The sequence below is a fragment of the Mus caroli genome, chromosome 1 (assembly GCF_900094665.2).
Source record: "Mus caroli chromosome 1, CAROLI_EIJ_v1.1, whole genome shotgun sequence".
NCBI lineage: Eukaryota > Metazoa > Chordata > Mammalia > Rodentia > Muridae > Mus > Mus caroli.
Window position 1 is genome coordinate 37,299,437 of NC_034570.1, and position 16,484 is coordinate 37,315,920.

Below are 16,484 nucleotides of genomic sequence, written 5' to 3' on the forward strand. Positions count from 1 at the left end.
CCCTGAGGCATATCACTCTCTTTAAGTGTTCACAGAATCCCCCGTATCTAATAGACTGTGTGGCCAGCATCTTTCCTGATGTTCAAACCAATCTTTTGACTCTCTCTGTGAGAGTTTAGTAGTTCCAAAATGTCAAGGTCTTTGGATGAATCTGAGCCACATCGAGCAGTAGAATATAGATCAAGGCTGTTTGTCTGTCTCCTCCCCACTCCTTGCCCTTTCTTTCACTGGAAGCAAGTCTCTGGCCAAAGTGTAGCAGAAACATTTTCAGCCTAATAAATAATGAAAAAATTCCCCAGACTAATTCAGACAAGGTTAGGGGAGCACCCACTCTCTGTTCTCAATTCTAAAGGAAAGGTTCATTGTATGAGTTACACACAAGTGGAAGTCAGCATACCAAATTCATCAGAGACTACTTTTGTGAGGGCACAGGGGTCAACAATACCAAATCCCCAGAGACGTGGGAAGAACCCCAAATCCCTCAAGCTAACCACAAATCATAAGTATCATTCATTTCACTCGTAAAAATTATTTCTAACACCACCATGCTAATTGAGACCTAATCATGAGCTTTAGAAAACCATTTTGCTTTTGCTCCTGGATTTTGTGAGGTCCCCCTTTCCCTTATAGATAGTCATCCCTAAGGTGCTGGGCTCTTTCAAACCTAGAATAGCTACTCCCTTGGAGTCCTTTACATATCTATCCATGCCCAGTCCCACACAATTGAATTTGGATGATCCTCCATATTTAAAAAGCAGTTTATAAAATGTTGTATTGGTTCTGTATTGAGCTTTCAAATAATTTTTACTTACTTATGTTTCTTATCTTATGTTTTTTATTTCCTGTGTTTGGTTGTTTTGTTTTGCTTTCTTGAGACATGGTTTTCTTGTGTAGCCCTGGCTGTCCTGGAAGTCTCTACATAGACAAGGCTGACCTTGAACTCAGGAATCCACCTGTCTCTGCCTCCAGACCACTGAGATTAAAGGCATGCACCACAGTACCCAGCAACTTGTGTATTTTCTTAACACATATCACTTGCACATATTAATAGAATTCATTGTGGTGTATGCTGGGTAACTCTCAAGTTCATTGCACTGTTTGAAGAAATCTCAAGGGAGCTAATACACAAAAGAATTGTAATGTACCTCCAGGGTCACTTAGAAGGAGGACAATGAGAGGGTCCAGTGGTCATGCATTCGCCAACATCACAAAGCTTCCTGTTCTCACAAACCACTTCCTGCCAATGCCATTTCAGAGGTCTGAGCCTTAAGGCCTTAACTGACCATAGGCACTGCCAGGGCATCATCTGATTTCTCATACCATATACTTCCCTTAAAAGTTCACTCATTCCTTTGAGCTCAGCATTTCAGGTAAGACTCTTCAACCAATGGCCAAGAGTTCCCAATGTGAGGCCTTTGAGATTTTCAGCTTCTAGCCATGTGTTCTTTCCGTTTCTCCTTTTAAGCTTGTGACTACATCTTGAAATACGCTCTAGCAAGAGACTTAACAAGGAAGAGAATGTATTTACTTCCTGCCCAACACTGCACTAGCTCACTCTCTCCTTCCCTCCCCCTCTCTTCTTCCTCTCCCCTCTCTCCTTTTTCTTCTCTCTACTCTACATCACTTTTTCCTTCTCAGTTGGGAAAAAAAAGAATAATAACAAAACAAACAAAAATGTCCTAAATGGAAAAAGCAGAATGCCTGAAAATGACCCTAGGTGTGACCAGTATATCTCCTCTAAGCCTCTTAGTGTTGCTTACAAAGGCTTCATTCCTGCCAGGAAGAGCAGTCTCAGCCCACCCAGAAGGGGGGCTCTGATTGTCAGACCTTTTGTTCTTTTCCATAAGAAATCCCCTTCTATCACCTCTTGTCAACTAGCCATCTCTTGCCTGAATCCATCATCTTTCTATTTTTTAGGTATTATTAAAATAAATAAATAAATAAATAAAAGCACCAAACACCAAAGAACCGTGGCTATCCACCATGATTTCATTTCCCCTAGAGCTCAGACTTGGTCAGGTGATGATCTGACTCCCAGATTACTGAAAAGGATGAAGCAATTTGCCAAGCTATTGGAAGGACACTGTCATTATGGCCTTCATATCTGGGTTGTAAACCTGGTTTTTACTATGATGCCCCTACTGGATTTTTTAGGCACTTCTATATCCAGATTCTGTTCAATATAGGAATGTTCTAAGTCTTGTTAGAGTTTTATTGCTGTGAACAGACACCCTGACCAAAACAACTCTTATAATAACATTTAATTGAAACAGGCTTACAGATTCAGACCTTCAGACCATTATCATCAAGCAACATTCAAGCAGGCATGGCACAGGAGGAGTTGAGAGTTCTACATCTTGTTCCAAAGGCAAACAGGAGAAGACTAGCATCCAACAAGGCCACACTCCTATGAGTGCCACTTCCTATGGGCCAAGCATATTCAAACCACCACACTCTACATAGAGCTCTTACCTGAAAGGGATTCAAAGTAAGAGTGACTCAAGTCACAGAGACATTTAGTCTCACTTGTGTAACTGCCAGGAGGGATGTGACCCAAGACTGTGGGTGTCTCTGAACCACTGTGAGTCATCAGTCTCCTCTCAGAGCATTCAGTCTACATCCAGGATGCCACAGGAGGGGCAGGAAGTAGGAAGAAGAACCTGATCCTCTTCCCTTTGGTGAGTATATCCAGAACTTGTATTCAGGATTCCAGACACATCAATTTGCCTAACTCAATTTCAATGGTCACGCTACTAGGGTGTAATGGGATCAGCTCTCAAGCCATAGACACATCATACCCAGCTGCTTTCAGGTGGAGAATATGTATAACCATGGCCATGGCAGAAGACGAGTTCAGTTCCCAACACCTATGTTGGGAAGCTCAAATTGTCTATAACTCCAACTCTAGAGGATCTGATGCTTCTGATCTCTATAAGCTCTCTCTCTCTCTCTCTCTCTCTCTCTATATATATATATATATATATATATATATGTATGTATATGTATACATATATACATATATACATATACATGTATGTATGTATATATATATATATTTGTGTGTGTATATATAAAAAATAAAAATAAATCTAAAACAAACACAAAAATAAGCTCAGTAAATCCTCTGGAACAAGGACAACCTGATTTCCAGAATTTTTAGATTCAACTGTCCAGTTTTGAGTAGAACAGTAAAAATCATGATATACAAAGAAACAGGAAAATATGATCCACTTAAGGGAAAAATAATGACAATATTGTAACACATTATAATACAATATATTTGGGTTACTCATCTAGTAAAAGTAGCAAAATTACATAATCTTCAGGAAAATGGATGGAACTGGAACACAATGAGTTAGTGAGATAAGCCAGGCTCTGGAAGACAGATATCACATACTTTGTCTCAGCTGTAGCGTCTAGACTTTAAAATCAGAGAAAGCCTTGAATACGGAATAGGGAACCAATAAGGGAAGGAAAGAATAAAGGGGGGGGGGTAAATAAGATCAAAGTAAATGACGCACACACGTGTGAGCATGTGGCAAGGAAGCCATTATTCTGTACAATGAATTCACATCAATAAAATAATAGCAATTGGGGGCTGGAGAGATGGCTCAGAGGTTAAGATCACTAACTGCTCTTCCAGAGGTCCTGAGTTCAATTCCATTGGTGGCTCACAACCATCTGTAATGGAATCTGATGCCCCCTTCTGTGCGTCTGAAGACACTGACAGTTTACTCATAGGCATAAAATAAACAAATAAATCTTTTAAAAAATAGTAGCAACTGACTTGAAACCACTCTAAGAATGCAAGGAAGACAAGGAAGATATGGAAAAGAATATTTAAAAAAATGATTTGAGGACAAAATGAAAATGTAGAGAAAGAGAGAGCTTAAGCCGGGGGGGAAACAAATTCTAGTTATTGTGAAACAAATTCTAGTTATTCTAGTTTCTGTTATAATAACAGAAAAAGGAAATTCAGCTGCAGGAATTCAGAATCAGAAGAAAGCAAACATGGAGTTTAAAGATGGGGCAATTAACGATGCAGTCTGAGGAATACAAGAGGGGAACAGACTGAAGGCGGATGACCAAAGAGAATGGGAACGGGTTCTGAAAGAAACCTGGTCTGGGAAGATGAGTCAGCTGACTGCATATTAGTGGGGAAGAAGTCACACGTTTCCTAGTGCTCTGGGTCCTATGAATTTGCACCCTCCTGCTAATCCTTAAAACACAACAGAGGGAGATGGAGAGGCCAGTGTACCAAGCCACGCCCTCCCAGAAAGATGCCGAACTGTGGCGACCAATGAGCCTCATGCAACCCCTGGGGAGGCGCAGGACAGAAATCAAATGTTCCAAAAAAAAACAAAGGAAAGTGAACTGACTAGTAATAATTTAACAGAGAAACTGGGACAAGGAGGAAAGACTCTTAATTTCTCTTCACAATTGTATGAGAGAACCCATCCCTGAATCAGTTTGAACCTCGCTCTGAAAAAAAAAACCCGGAAGAATGGAGCTGATGAAGGGATCAGACTCCAAGAATTTCCTGATATGCGTTGGTTTAAAATAATGTTTTGTCCAGAGTTTTAATCAGTTTAGGTGGTTGTGACAAAATGTTGCAGATCGGCGGCCTGAATAATATTTATCATTCACAGCTGCGGAGGGACGGTGAACGACCAAGATGGAGGAACCAGCAAACCTAGCGTCCTGTGAGGAGCCTTTCTGCCACATGGATGTTACCGAGAAGGAAAAGAAGGCTCTGCATGGCCTCTAAATACAGATACGAATCCTATTCTTGAGGTTGTACCCTCATGGCCTAATTACCTCCCCAAACTGTACCTCTTAATACTATGTCACCTTAGGGTTAGGTGTCATCGTGTGAACAAATGCTTAGTCTTTAAGAGCTAAATAGGCTTCCTACGGTCACTAACACGAAGATGAGACAGAGAAAAGAAGAGATAAGAAAAACAAACAAAAACAAACAGGGATTTAACTCTCTACCAAATATCAGCACTTTCCTTTTGTTTTTGACAGGTCTCTTTGTGTAGACCCAGTTTTCCTAGAACTCACTATGTAGACCAGGCTGGTCTAGAACTCAGAGATCTCCCTGCCACTCTGCCTCTCAAATGCTAGGATTAAAGACTAGCCACACTACATCCAGGAGTGGTTTTCTTTTTAAATGATAAGACTTTTTTAAAATTGAAAATAGTTTCCTTTTCCATGCAGTATATTCTGATCACGGTTCCCCTCCCCCAGCTTTCTCCAGCTTCTCCCTACCTGCGCACAGTTCAGAGATCACTAACGTCCAGATCTGTGCCCAGCACCAGTGGTCACTGAGCCTAGATCTCTGCACCAGAGTCTCTTCTTTAGGGAGCTCTGTGTTCAGAGCTGGCGTGGGACTCAGAGCCACTTCCATAGCCACTGTAATGCTCATGACTTTCTTTGGTGGAGTCGTTCGTTTCTCCCTCTTCACCCCCTGAGCTTAGTGATCTTTGAGTCACTTAAAGAGTGCATTCCTGTTAATGCCTGGGATTGTAGTGGTGCATAGCAAGAGTTCAAATGTTACAGGAAGACACAAAGGTAAACTTTACCTTCTTTCTTCTAACACGCTCTTTTCCACAGACCAATAAATAAATAAATAAATAAATAAATAAATAAATAAATAAATAAATAAATAAAAGCTCTGCATCTCTGCATATGTACCTGTAGAAGAGACTGCCCTGTGCAGGTTAGACTTAGTTGGACCTTCTATCCTAACGTCTCAGTCTAAAGAGGATATTGGTAAAAAGGAAGTACTTGAGACTCAATATCACGATGAAAAACTATGTTTTTATTACTTAAAACTACAATTGATAGCAATGTCAAAGGCTCATGACCAATCAATCACTTTGCATTGGCGTTGTAAAGTTTTCTTTTTTAAAATATTTTTTTTTAACATTCACTTGTTTTTGTGTGTGGGTGTGTATGCGCGTGCGCACATGCATGTATGTTTGAGCATGTGCATGCTATTGCAGATGTGTGCACGACGAAGACTTTGCAAAACTCACTTCTCTGTGTACATTGTGTATGTTCTGGAAATTGAGCTCAGGCTGTAAGGGTTAGCGGCAAGTACCTTCATCAGAGCCATTTCACTGACTCTAAAATATCTTTACCCAAGATATTTTAACCACTGGGCCATCTCTCCAAGTAACACCCATGTTACCATAACCACCACAATTGCCTTGGTGTAGATTTAGAGATAGGACTCAGAGGTAGCTAAATCTCTAAACATTCTAGTAATCAGAATAAAGTCAGAAACAGAGGCTGGGCCTGTAACTTCTTGCCTTGCATTGTTAGTCACAATAACAGACAGCCATCACTGCAGGGGTGCAAGAGAGAGAGAGAGAGAGAGAGAGAGAGAGAGAGAGAGAGAGCTCCAAACTTCACATTCACATTTATTCTGCTTTGTTTTCCAGTAGCTCACTCTCCTACTCTTCCCCATCCCCACATGACCACCACAGCTGCTTCAGTTGCCCAATCTTTGAATGTATTCGCATAGAGACCACACCAAGAAAGGCATTCCATAGTCACACGGTAAATAATGAACTTGCCTGGTGCTAAGACATGCAGAACTTGCTTAGTAGTCAGGAGGAGGAAGAAACAAATGTTGTGATCAGATGTGGCTTTTCTACACCACCAGTCCTCAGAACACTAAAAGAGGAAGAGCCGCACCCTTGATATTGGGGAGGACAGCTGGATGGGATAACCACTCTCTGACAGCTGACTGTGGCTCACTTCCAGAAAGAATAGCATTTGTTGACACAAACAACAGCCACCGTAACTGCCTCTTTTACCTGTTTTGAGCTCACAGGGCTGAGGGTAAGCAAATGCAGATTTTTTTTGGGGGGGGTATTTATAGGAAAAGGATACTGGCTATTCCCGAACAACAGTTAGTTTATTCACAATTCAATCACTGTTCGGCTTCGGATGATAGCAAGAGAAATTGATAACAACCGTGTAGCCCTATTACTTATTTTTACTAATTGTAAAGGAAGAAGGAATCTCAACACCCTTCATATGTTAGAATCTCCCGAATGTCATTGTTACTTCTAAGATGGAGTTAAGGAAAACCAACAGCAAAGTATAGTTGCAAATAGAAATCCTAGGAAGGCTGCTAAGAAATCTACCTCCTATCACTTCCAAACATGGTCAGATATAAATAGCTGCACAGGCATTTAAAAACTATTCACCACCGGGAGAAAAAAGTCATTAATTGGTGTTATACACAAAGGACTGCCTCTCTCTCTCTCTCTCTCTCTCTCTCTCTCTCTCTCTCTCTCTCTCTCACTCTGTCTCTCAAGCAGTTTACAACCTCCTTAACTTCATCTCCNCTCTCTCTCTCTCTCTCTCTCTCTCTCTCTCTCTCTCTCTCTCTCTCTCTGTAACCAGCACAGCTTTAATTACAAGCAATTGTCTCAAAATCAGCTTCTGGTAAGTTCTGCATTCCCCACAGTGATTATGCCTCAATACACTAATCTATCACTTTCATTATTTTGGTCATTTGGGTGTGTAAATTTGTATTTAATTCAGACAACAAGCCAGGCAATTCCTACTGTTACTTTCTAGCACAGTGTGCCTCTCAAAGGCCCAAGTTAGACTCATCCCTTTGACTGGACTTACGAAAATAGTAACGATGTATATTTTTATTTAGCTTGTTGGGGTGTTTCTTCTTTTTCTGACTACTAGATAAATATAATAGCATCAGATGTATACAAGCCTGGATTTGTTCCAAGTGAGAAATTTTACTTTGTGTCTATGAACTGCGTTAGCTATGCCTTCCAAGGACCAGGCATTCCCAGAATTTTGTGGTAAGGAGTCTCTTAGTGGATTAATAGTGCTCCATCTTGTGCCTCTCTCAAAATAATCCTTTCCTCCCCAGTTGCGGACTTCAGCTGTTGCGTGGATGAGTGGGTTCGAACACACTCTTTACTCTCTTTTAGACTTCCATAGAGCTGCCTGAGTTTCAAAACTCAAATCCCAAACCTCTCTAAGGATTCTGGGTGGCAATGTATTGGCTCCACTCCATCTTTCTGGATGGCGCGGCCATTTTGTCTTCCAACCTCTCATGCATGCTTGGAGATTCTTTATTTCCTCAATGATGGACGTTTCTTTGATTGTAAGACAAATGGTGATGCCTCCTTTTTTTTTTTCATTTTTCTTTTTGCTTTAAATTCTTTTTAAAAAAATTCTTCTCTCATATATTATATCCCAACCACAGTTTTCCCTCCCTTTCCTGCCCCAGTCTCTCTTTCCCCCCACCTCCCCTCTCCCTCAGATCTACTCCCCTCAGAAAAGATCCTGCTTCTTTTCTAGCTTGTTGTTTGGTATGATGGCTCTATTGCCTGGCAAGGGAATATAACATAAAAAATTTTAAATTAAATTTCTATCCAACTATGAACAAATAAAATGGCCAACTGATATCATATGTGTGATTGAATAACCTTCAACACACACACAGACACACACACACACTGAAACTGGAGATTACACTATCTAATGACAAGTTATGTAGCTCCCCATTGCCAACCCTACTTAAAATTGGGACATTGAAAATTTATAACCACTCATTGGGAGTGAATGGCATCAGTGTGCATGCAAGTATGAAACATAAGGAATACTAACAACAACAAGAAAAACAGCAACAACAACAACAAATTACTAATCTCTTTCATTGTGTTAGTTTTTTTTAATTAAATGTGCACATCCAAAGTTGAACTAGCCTGGCATTAGTCTGTATTTGGCACTTTCACCCATCTTTCCTTTCCAGTTAAAAGTTTTACTGATCTCATAATAATTTTGCCTAAAAGTCTGCCAGGAAATTGACATTTATTAAGGCTCCCCTATGATAATAGCTATTCAGTGAGAACAAGACTCGTGATGAAACAGGAGGAAGAGACAAGCAGGAGGAGGAGACAGATATTCTCCTGTCCTTCTGAAATCTCACCATCCACACAGCAACACGTGTGCACATGTACACGAACACTCATGCACACGCACAAAGCTCTCGCACCCCACAAGAATGTAAATATAATAAGCACAGGGGAACTGGGCATTTAAAACGAAGAGACTGTCTGAAAGTGGAAGGACCAGATTTGCTCTGGGGTTAATTAAGACGAGTTGCAAAATGAGTACTAGCAGCCTGTGCTTAGATAAAGAAGTCCCAAATTTGATGAAATAATCTTCATTTCACAAGATATTTTGTTTTTGAGGCAGTGCCTCATGTACCCCAGAGTGCCCTTGAACTCCCTAAGTAGCTAGTAATGGCCTTGAACTTGTGATCCTCCTGAATTTATCTTGAGTGCCAAGTGTCACACTATGAGGGTTTTATGGTTGGTTATATGGTGCTGGGAATTGAATCCAGGGCTTTGTGCACGCTTAGACAAGCATCCCATCAGACAAGCTAAAGTTCTGGTACTCACCAGAATTAATCAGTGCTTGCCAGCCCTGTATCAAAGTTATCATTTAAACAAAAATCTTTAGAAAGTTGTCTGGGCAAGAAGTACTGAGACTCCGTGGTGACTCAAAGGCAAGAAAGACTCCACTCATGCTTCAATCCTTCTTAGAAGGGGAAGAAAATACCCATTGAAGAAGTTACAGAGATAAAGTGTGAAGCAGAGACTGAAGGAATGACCAGAGACTGCCCCCACCTGGGGATCCATCCCATAAACAACCACCAAAACCAGACACTATTGTGGATGCCAACAAGAGCCTGCTGACAGGAGCCTGAGATAACTGTCTCCTGAGAGGCTTTGCCAGTGCCTGACAAATACAGAAGTGGATGCTCACAGCCATCCATTGGATGGAGCACAGAGTCTCCAATAAAGGAGCTAGAGAAAGGACCCAAGCAGCTGAAGGGGTTTGTAGCCCCATAGGAGAACTAACCAGTACCCCCAGAGCTCCCTGGGACTAAACCACCAATCAAAGAAAACACATGGGGAGACTCATGGCTCTAGCTGCGTATGTAGCTGAAGATGGCCTAGTCAGTCATCAATGGGAGGAGAGGCCCTTGGTCCTGTGAAGGTTCTATGCCCCAGTATAGGGGAATGCCAGGGCCAGGAAGCTGTAGTGAGTGGCTTGGTGAGCAGGGGGAGGGGGGAGGGAAGAGGGGATAGGGGGTTTTCAGAGGGGAAACTAGGAAAGAGGATAACATTTGAAATGTAAATAAAGAAAATATCGAATAAAAAAGAAAGACTCCACTCATAATGAGCAAGTCATAGATGTGAGATAGACTGTTTGGCTTTTGCCAGAAATCATGAGGAGGGCCCCAAACCACACTGCTTTACCCTCTAAGTTTCCATTCTTCTACTAATAGATGCTCGAGTGTTGTCCACTGGAGATGATCCTGCTCTCAAACCTGAAACAGTGTAAATCCTGAAGAAAAATGATGCCACGGGTGTAAGGGAGATGCACTACCACTGTTTCCAATTAGTAACACAAACAAGAAAAGCTGAGCGGACCCTTCTCCCAGCTGATGTGCTTGTGTGAGCAGTGTTTTGCCGTGTGCTTGGCACACACTGTAAGTAGGTTTTGAATCAAAGAAGCTAATTTGCTGCTTCACAGTAAAATATGTCCTACAAGCACACAAAACTTCAACAATATCTCAGTGAGTAGGAGTCCATAGGTTGAGGCTGTGCCCTTCTGGTCAATCGAGTGAACACAGAAACATTGGCTGTTAGGTAGGTCACATAGCTGGACCTTCATGATCGGAGACCACACCTCAATGTTTGGCTGGCTTCTGGCTATTTAAAGAAGTTATTCTCCAGGGGCTACACAAGCTGTAGACAATAGAAGATGCCTATAATAAAAATAAATAAATAGATAAATAAATAAATATTAAAGTTTTGGAAGCCAAAAGGTAAATGGGTATTGTTAGAGTTTTTCAAATCTTATAAAAAGTGACAACTTAAAAGTTTCAGCAAGAAAACCTATTTTTGTCATGGTTGTGTAAAATCTGGCACAGAAGGAGATGCCTAGGAGGTCAGAAAGTGTTGGTGAAATGTACAGGCGGTTACAAAGTTGATCTGAGAAGAAGGTTGTGAAACAAACACTTGTGGGTCAGGAAAAGACCAGGCAGAAGTAACTGCTAGACCAAACGGTGATACAGTGATGCACTCTGCAGGCTCAATTCCAGGTCTCCTTTTGGACTGGAGGGTGGTACCCTAGCAGAACTGGAGGGCAGCTTGGGATGGGCTGTAACAGCCCAGTTGGAAACTACCATGTTGTACAAAACATCTTGTCTCTTAGAATGAGGTTTTTCTTCCCTCATTTCACAGTACACAGGGCCTCTTTGAGCAATGTTTGCTAAGGTATATCGAAAACCAGGCTTTGAGTCTTTGAGTCTATTTATACTATCATGATAATGCAAGCTCTCCGTGAGTCACCATGCATGCTCCTCATACATCACCATGCAAACTTCCCCTGCCCCACCATACAAGTTCCCCATGAAAACCATGCAAGCTCCACGTGAGTCACTATGCGAGTTTATTATGCATCATCATGCAAACTCCCCACGTACCACCACACAGGCTTCCCATGCAGGCTTGTCTGGTTGTTACATTCACCTTTAAGATCACCGCCCAATAATACACCATGGTTAACTGAGTGATTTGAAGATGATAACTCAGAGGATGTTTATTCTCCCCTCCCCTCCCCAAAATAGACCATAAACCCATTTTCTAGATAGTCAATTATCTCCCCAGTGAGGACAAACCAAACTCACTTCCTTCAGCTGGGCACTTTGTACACAGTACAGAACATGTCACATGAAGGAGGGCATCATGGGAGGCAGTGCACGGACAAGGTCAGAGGACAGGAGGAATCTTTATTCTCCAACTTCTGCTGGTAGGCAACACCTGTGGGCAACACTCACTCACTGGTCAGGCCTCTGTGCAACTAGGTTAGATGTGCTGGGCTTCACTCTATTACCCCACTTGCTGAGACTGAAATGTGCCCTAAAACTCCCGGAGAGGAGGAGAGGCAGAGCAAAATCAAAATTTCCAAAAGTTCCATTTTTTTTTTCAAATAATTGCAATCTTTCTTTTAAAACAAAACTACTAACTCCAAGGGTCTCCTTGGTCTGCCTCAACTGTTTACTGGAGGCACGTGTATTATTATTATCATTATCATTATTATTAATTTTAATCTGGCATCTCTATCTTCCGAATAGCATCTGGTCGATCTTTCAATTCTTGTCTGGTGATAATGAAATCATTAAAAACCCACACCAGAACGCCTTTTGCTTATCTCTGCACCATTTGGAGCATATGTGAATAAGCTGAACACCGGCTCACTCAATGGGTGCGCTCTCTTTCCTCTCTCCGGTTTAAAGCCCAGATAGAATTCAGTCGCTGATGAAGGAGGATGCTGGGAGCGCTGTGTCAAAGTCCCTGACTAGGTCCCCACCTAAACAGCAAGCCTGGCATAGGTGTTGTTGTTGTTGTTATTGTTGTTGCTTCAACAATCTGGAGGCTAGGGTTTTTCTTTAGACTCTAAGCTGAACTTCCTGTAAGCAGAGCCACCCTAGTTTGAGCATCTATCTCACAGATCATTCATGGATGAGCATAGAGAGTGAGCCCTGCTGTGGGAAGCAGGCAAGGCTGCTGAAATGTAGGGCTCTCGGTACAGATCAAAGACCACCTTTCCCTTCCTCTGGAAGCCACATTATCAGCCTTTTCCAGCCACAACACAAGGCTCGGCTCAGCAAAAAGAAGGAAGAGAAGCAGCCGCAGATCTTCCTAAGAGCGGCTCCCTGGAGGAAGAGGAGAGATTCTTCCAGAAGGGGCTTGCTCCAAAGCATGAACGTTCAGCCTTTAGCCTATTATTCAAAAAAGTTTTTTTGAGGCTTTTATAAGGAAACAGTTTAAACCCAGCTGCACTTATTGATCTGCAGTTTGATTTTGCTTTGTTAGGAGGGATTTGTAATCTGCTTTTGTTTTGTTCCTTCCTTGATAGCAAGTTCCTGCCTGAGGCTGCCTCAAAAACAAAACAAAACAAACAAAACAAAACAAAAACACCAAAAAAAAAAAATCTTGTCACTTGAGGTTTCAAGTATATGTGAACAACTAGAATGATTTTTAACCCAGGCCAATCTCTGTCTTTTTCACATCTATGCATAATGGGAAATGTTAAGGTTTATACAAATTTTTTATCAGATTCTGTCAAACTTGGAATCTGTGAAAAATAATCATTTGTCTTTAAGAGAAAAAAAAAAAAAAGGATGCGTGCACGTGCATGTGCGTGTTTGTATGCCAAAAGGAGCAAATTCTATTTACAAAGTCAGAGGATTGCTGAAACCTCAGCTTTTCAAGCGCCTTCCTTCCCTCTCAAAGGCCATGGTCTCCCCTGGAATTTGCTGCACCTACAAACTAAATCTCCCAGGTATCTTGTAACAAGTTTTGAGGACATTCTTTTTTATTTATGGCCATTAAGGGTCAGAGCTGTGCCTTGCTGAGCACTGGGGATGTTTAATCTTATGTCTTCCTAAAGTTTCAGAACCATGAGAATCAAGACTGAAAAGTGGTCTCTTAACTAAACTAACAATTCCTGCCGATGCTCCTTGAGCTTAAACCAGAGTCACTGACGAGATAACAGTCCTTTAATTTCCTTAATGAAATACACACACTCATGTTGTTGTTGTTTCTAACGTAAGTGTATGCTTACACATGTATGATCTTTATGAGTTTATTTAGCAAGAAACCAAATATGTGAGGGAAACCGTGCTTTCTGAGCAGTACTTTAATTGCCGGTCATGCGTGGTCCACAGATCGTTACTGGATGTTTACAAGGTCTTTCGAGGGATAGCTTTCCACCCCAGAAGAGGGTAACATATCTTCATTGTTTATAAAAATGACAGCTCCTAATGGACCATATTAGCTTTAACACAAACTATTAAATCCCCTTCATTAAGGCTCTCTGTGTTCTGCCCCAGCCTCTCCTGAGCTCCGGGAAAGAGGTGCAAAGTCCTAAGGAAAGCCGGGCACACACTGAGGCGATTAGAGATCACGCTTATTAGATAAGACTCGGGAGGATGTTTTTCTTGGGCAGCTCACAAACATTTTGAAAGAGTCGTGTTCCAGGTTTGAGGTCCGATGTTTCTTCCTCTCAAACTATGAGCAGCTGTAGCACATGCCCTACTTCTGTAGGGCCTGTAATGATTTCCTTCCTTCGGAGGCATCGGCAGCCCTCCTCCTGCCCTGTGAAAAAAAAGGGACAAATATTTTAATCCAAGCAAAATGCTGAAACAGGGTTTGTTGGTTTCAGGGAAGAAACTCAATACAGCTTCGGCGTGGAGTGTAGGCCTCCAATTGGAACCATCTGGACTGCAGAAAGGCTGGGAGACCTTAGGGGAAGGCAGAGGCAGCCCTGCCGAGGGCTGTAGCTCATACACCTGCAGACTCAGCCAGCCTCTTGGCAAGTAGCTGGACTCACCCAGGACCTCAGTAGGGAAGCCCGAAATCGTCTACAGCTGGGAGCATCATGCTAGGAAGGCTAACTATAGCCCGGCCAGCGACTGATCTCAAGGAAAGGAAGACCTTGGTCGGCTTTTAGGGCACAGTTGACGTGGTCAGACAGAAACACACTTTCCAACTTCGTTTCTCTCTAGCAGTCAGCCTAGGAAGTCCCCAGGAAAACATAAATTGGTATGCATGTTGTTTTTTTGATTATCCTTAAAAGTAAGGGAAGGAAACTGTTTAAAAAAAAATCAATGCATGCATGATTAATATCCTCCATGACATTAAAGTTACTTTTTTTGTGTGAAGAGGGTTATCGTTTTTTGTCTGCTAGTTTTGTTCCCAGCTAAGTGAAGCTGTTTTTCCACTTCCACAGGGTGCTATGGTAAGACAAGAGGCCCTCCCCTGGAAGGAAGTCTCAAACGAAATATTCCTAAACAAACATTCTCATTATACAACAACCAACAGTGTAACACTTTCCTTAGAGAAATGTACAGATTCTCAGTTACCAGCGCTAGGCCATGAAAAAAATACAAAAACCCCAAACAAACAAATAAACAACTTACTGCTATGCTGGTGGATTTAAGGCGGTCGGTGTTCTTTTTATTTTTGAATTGGAAATCTCAATCGGGTGAGGGACAAGAGCAGGAGCCACATTTGAGTGAGAGACCAGGACCTTTGCTAAATCAAGGATCAGTAATCTAATTTTTCTTTTAATTTGTAAAGCCAGTTCTGAATACATTTTTAAAAAAGGAGGGGGGAATGAGACTGAGAACCTGTGCATGTGCCATCTCCATCCCCTCAACACGTGAATCTTACAAGTACTGGTTGAGGAGAAAGATACTGTTTTCAAGATGGCTCTTAAATTAGTTACTATGGTGAGGAGCATAATGAGCCCAGTGTGACCAGCACAGAACCCTAAATACCAAGAACAAGCTGGACACGCCAGGCTAGGAGCCCATAGCCGTAGCCCTAAGGCAAAATAGAATAAAATGTTGCTGCCCAAAGTGTAAGGAGTGGTTGAAAGGTTCAGTTTCAAGGTTCAAAGGTATACATTTTCTTGATTTCTTGTAACTGATTTTTTTTTTTCCAGTACTAGGGAGACTGAGCCGCAGGCCCCATCCCATGTGAGGCAAGTGCTCTACCATGGATACCTAACCTTAGCTCTTAAGGAATCTTTCAAAAGCAGCTACTAGGCCTCATGGTTTGGTTCACAGTAACTACATTTATTGGATTATTATAATGAAATGTATTAGCTGTTGGAAACTATACAGTCAAGATTTAGATAATATATAGGAGGTGCAAAACTACATATTTTTTTAGAGGAAAGAATTGTCAGCAAGGATACTTTTTTTTTTTTTTTTTTTTTTAATTCCAGGAGGGAAAATAAGCTCTGCAAAGGAGTACTTGGCTAGCCAGGCTCACAGAACATCTTGCAAGTTTGAAAGCGTTCTAAGGTATGTGTACTGTAGCTTGTCGAGGCCTGTGCTGAGGGGCAACCTGGAAGAGCTGCTTCGTTCCGAGGGGTCTGTTCACATACACTTTATCAGCAGTCGGCTGAGAGGGGTCTAGAATGGGGCGTGTTGCTTCCTCGCTCCCTCTCCCCCATGTTCCAAATTTATAAGCATGAATCTAAATTTTTAACCAAATCTTTGTTCTCTTTCCTCTTGAGGCTGCTTCACACCCAGGCCCACGCACCCAGCTGCACTCAAAAGAGCTCTTCCTCCCCGCCCCCACCCCCACCTCCACCCAACAGTCTCCACCACCATGCATTCGCAGGGTGAGACCTGAGGGACCTCAGCTTGCCTGGTGAAGCATGCCCTGGAGCCAGAGGCCAGGTGAAAATCAGGCGGGCAAGGCGATTCGGGCAGAGTCAGAGAGCTTGTCCTCGCTACCAGAGGCTGTTATTATATCACCTTGAAAACAGGATTGGGTTCCCTGGGAAACACTAACACAGCTGCATTCACAGGACTCTGTCATTTCCCATACATGCCTGGTCCC

General features: G+C 42.1%; 1 long non-coding RNA gene across 1 annotated transcript; it reads left to right on the forward strand.

The window, feature by feature from the left end:
• Positions 1-2,439: 2,439 nt before the first annotated feature.
• On the forward strand, positions 2,440-15,967 carry LOC115031717. Its single transcript, XR_003837370.1, has 3 exons — positions 2,440-2,678; positions 4,650-4,794; positions 15,862-15,967. It is a non-coding gene; the product is annotated as an uncharacterized LOC115031717 (long non-coding RNA).
• The last annotated feature ends 517 nt before the right edge of the window (positions 15,968-16,484 follow it).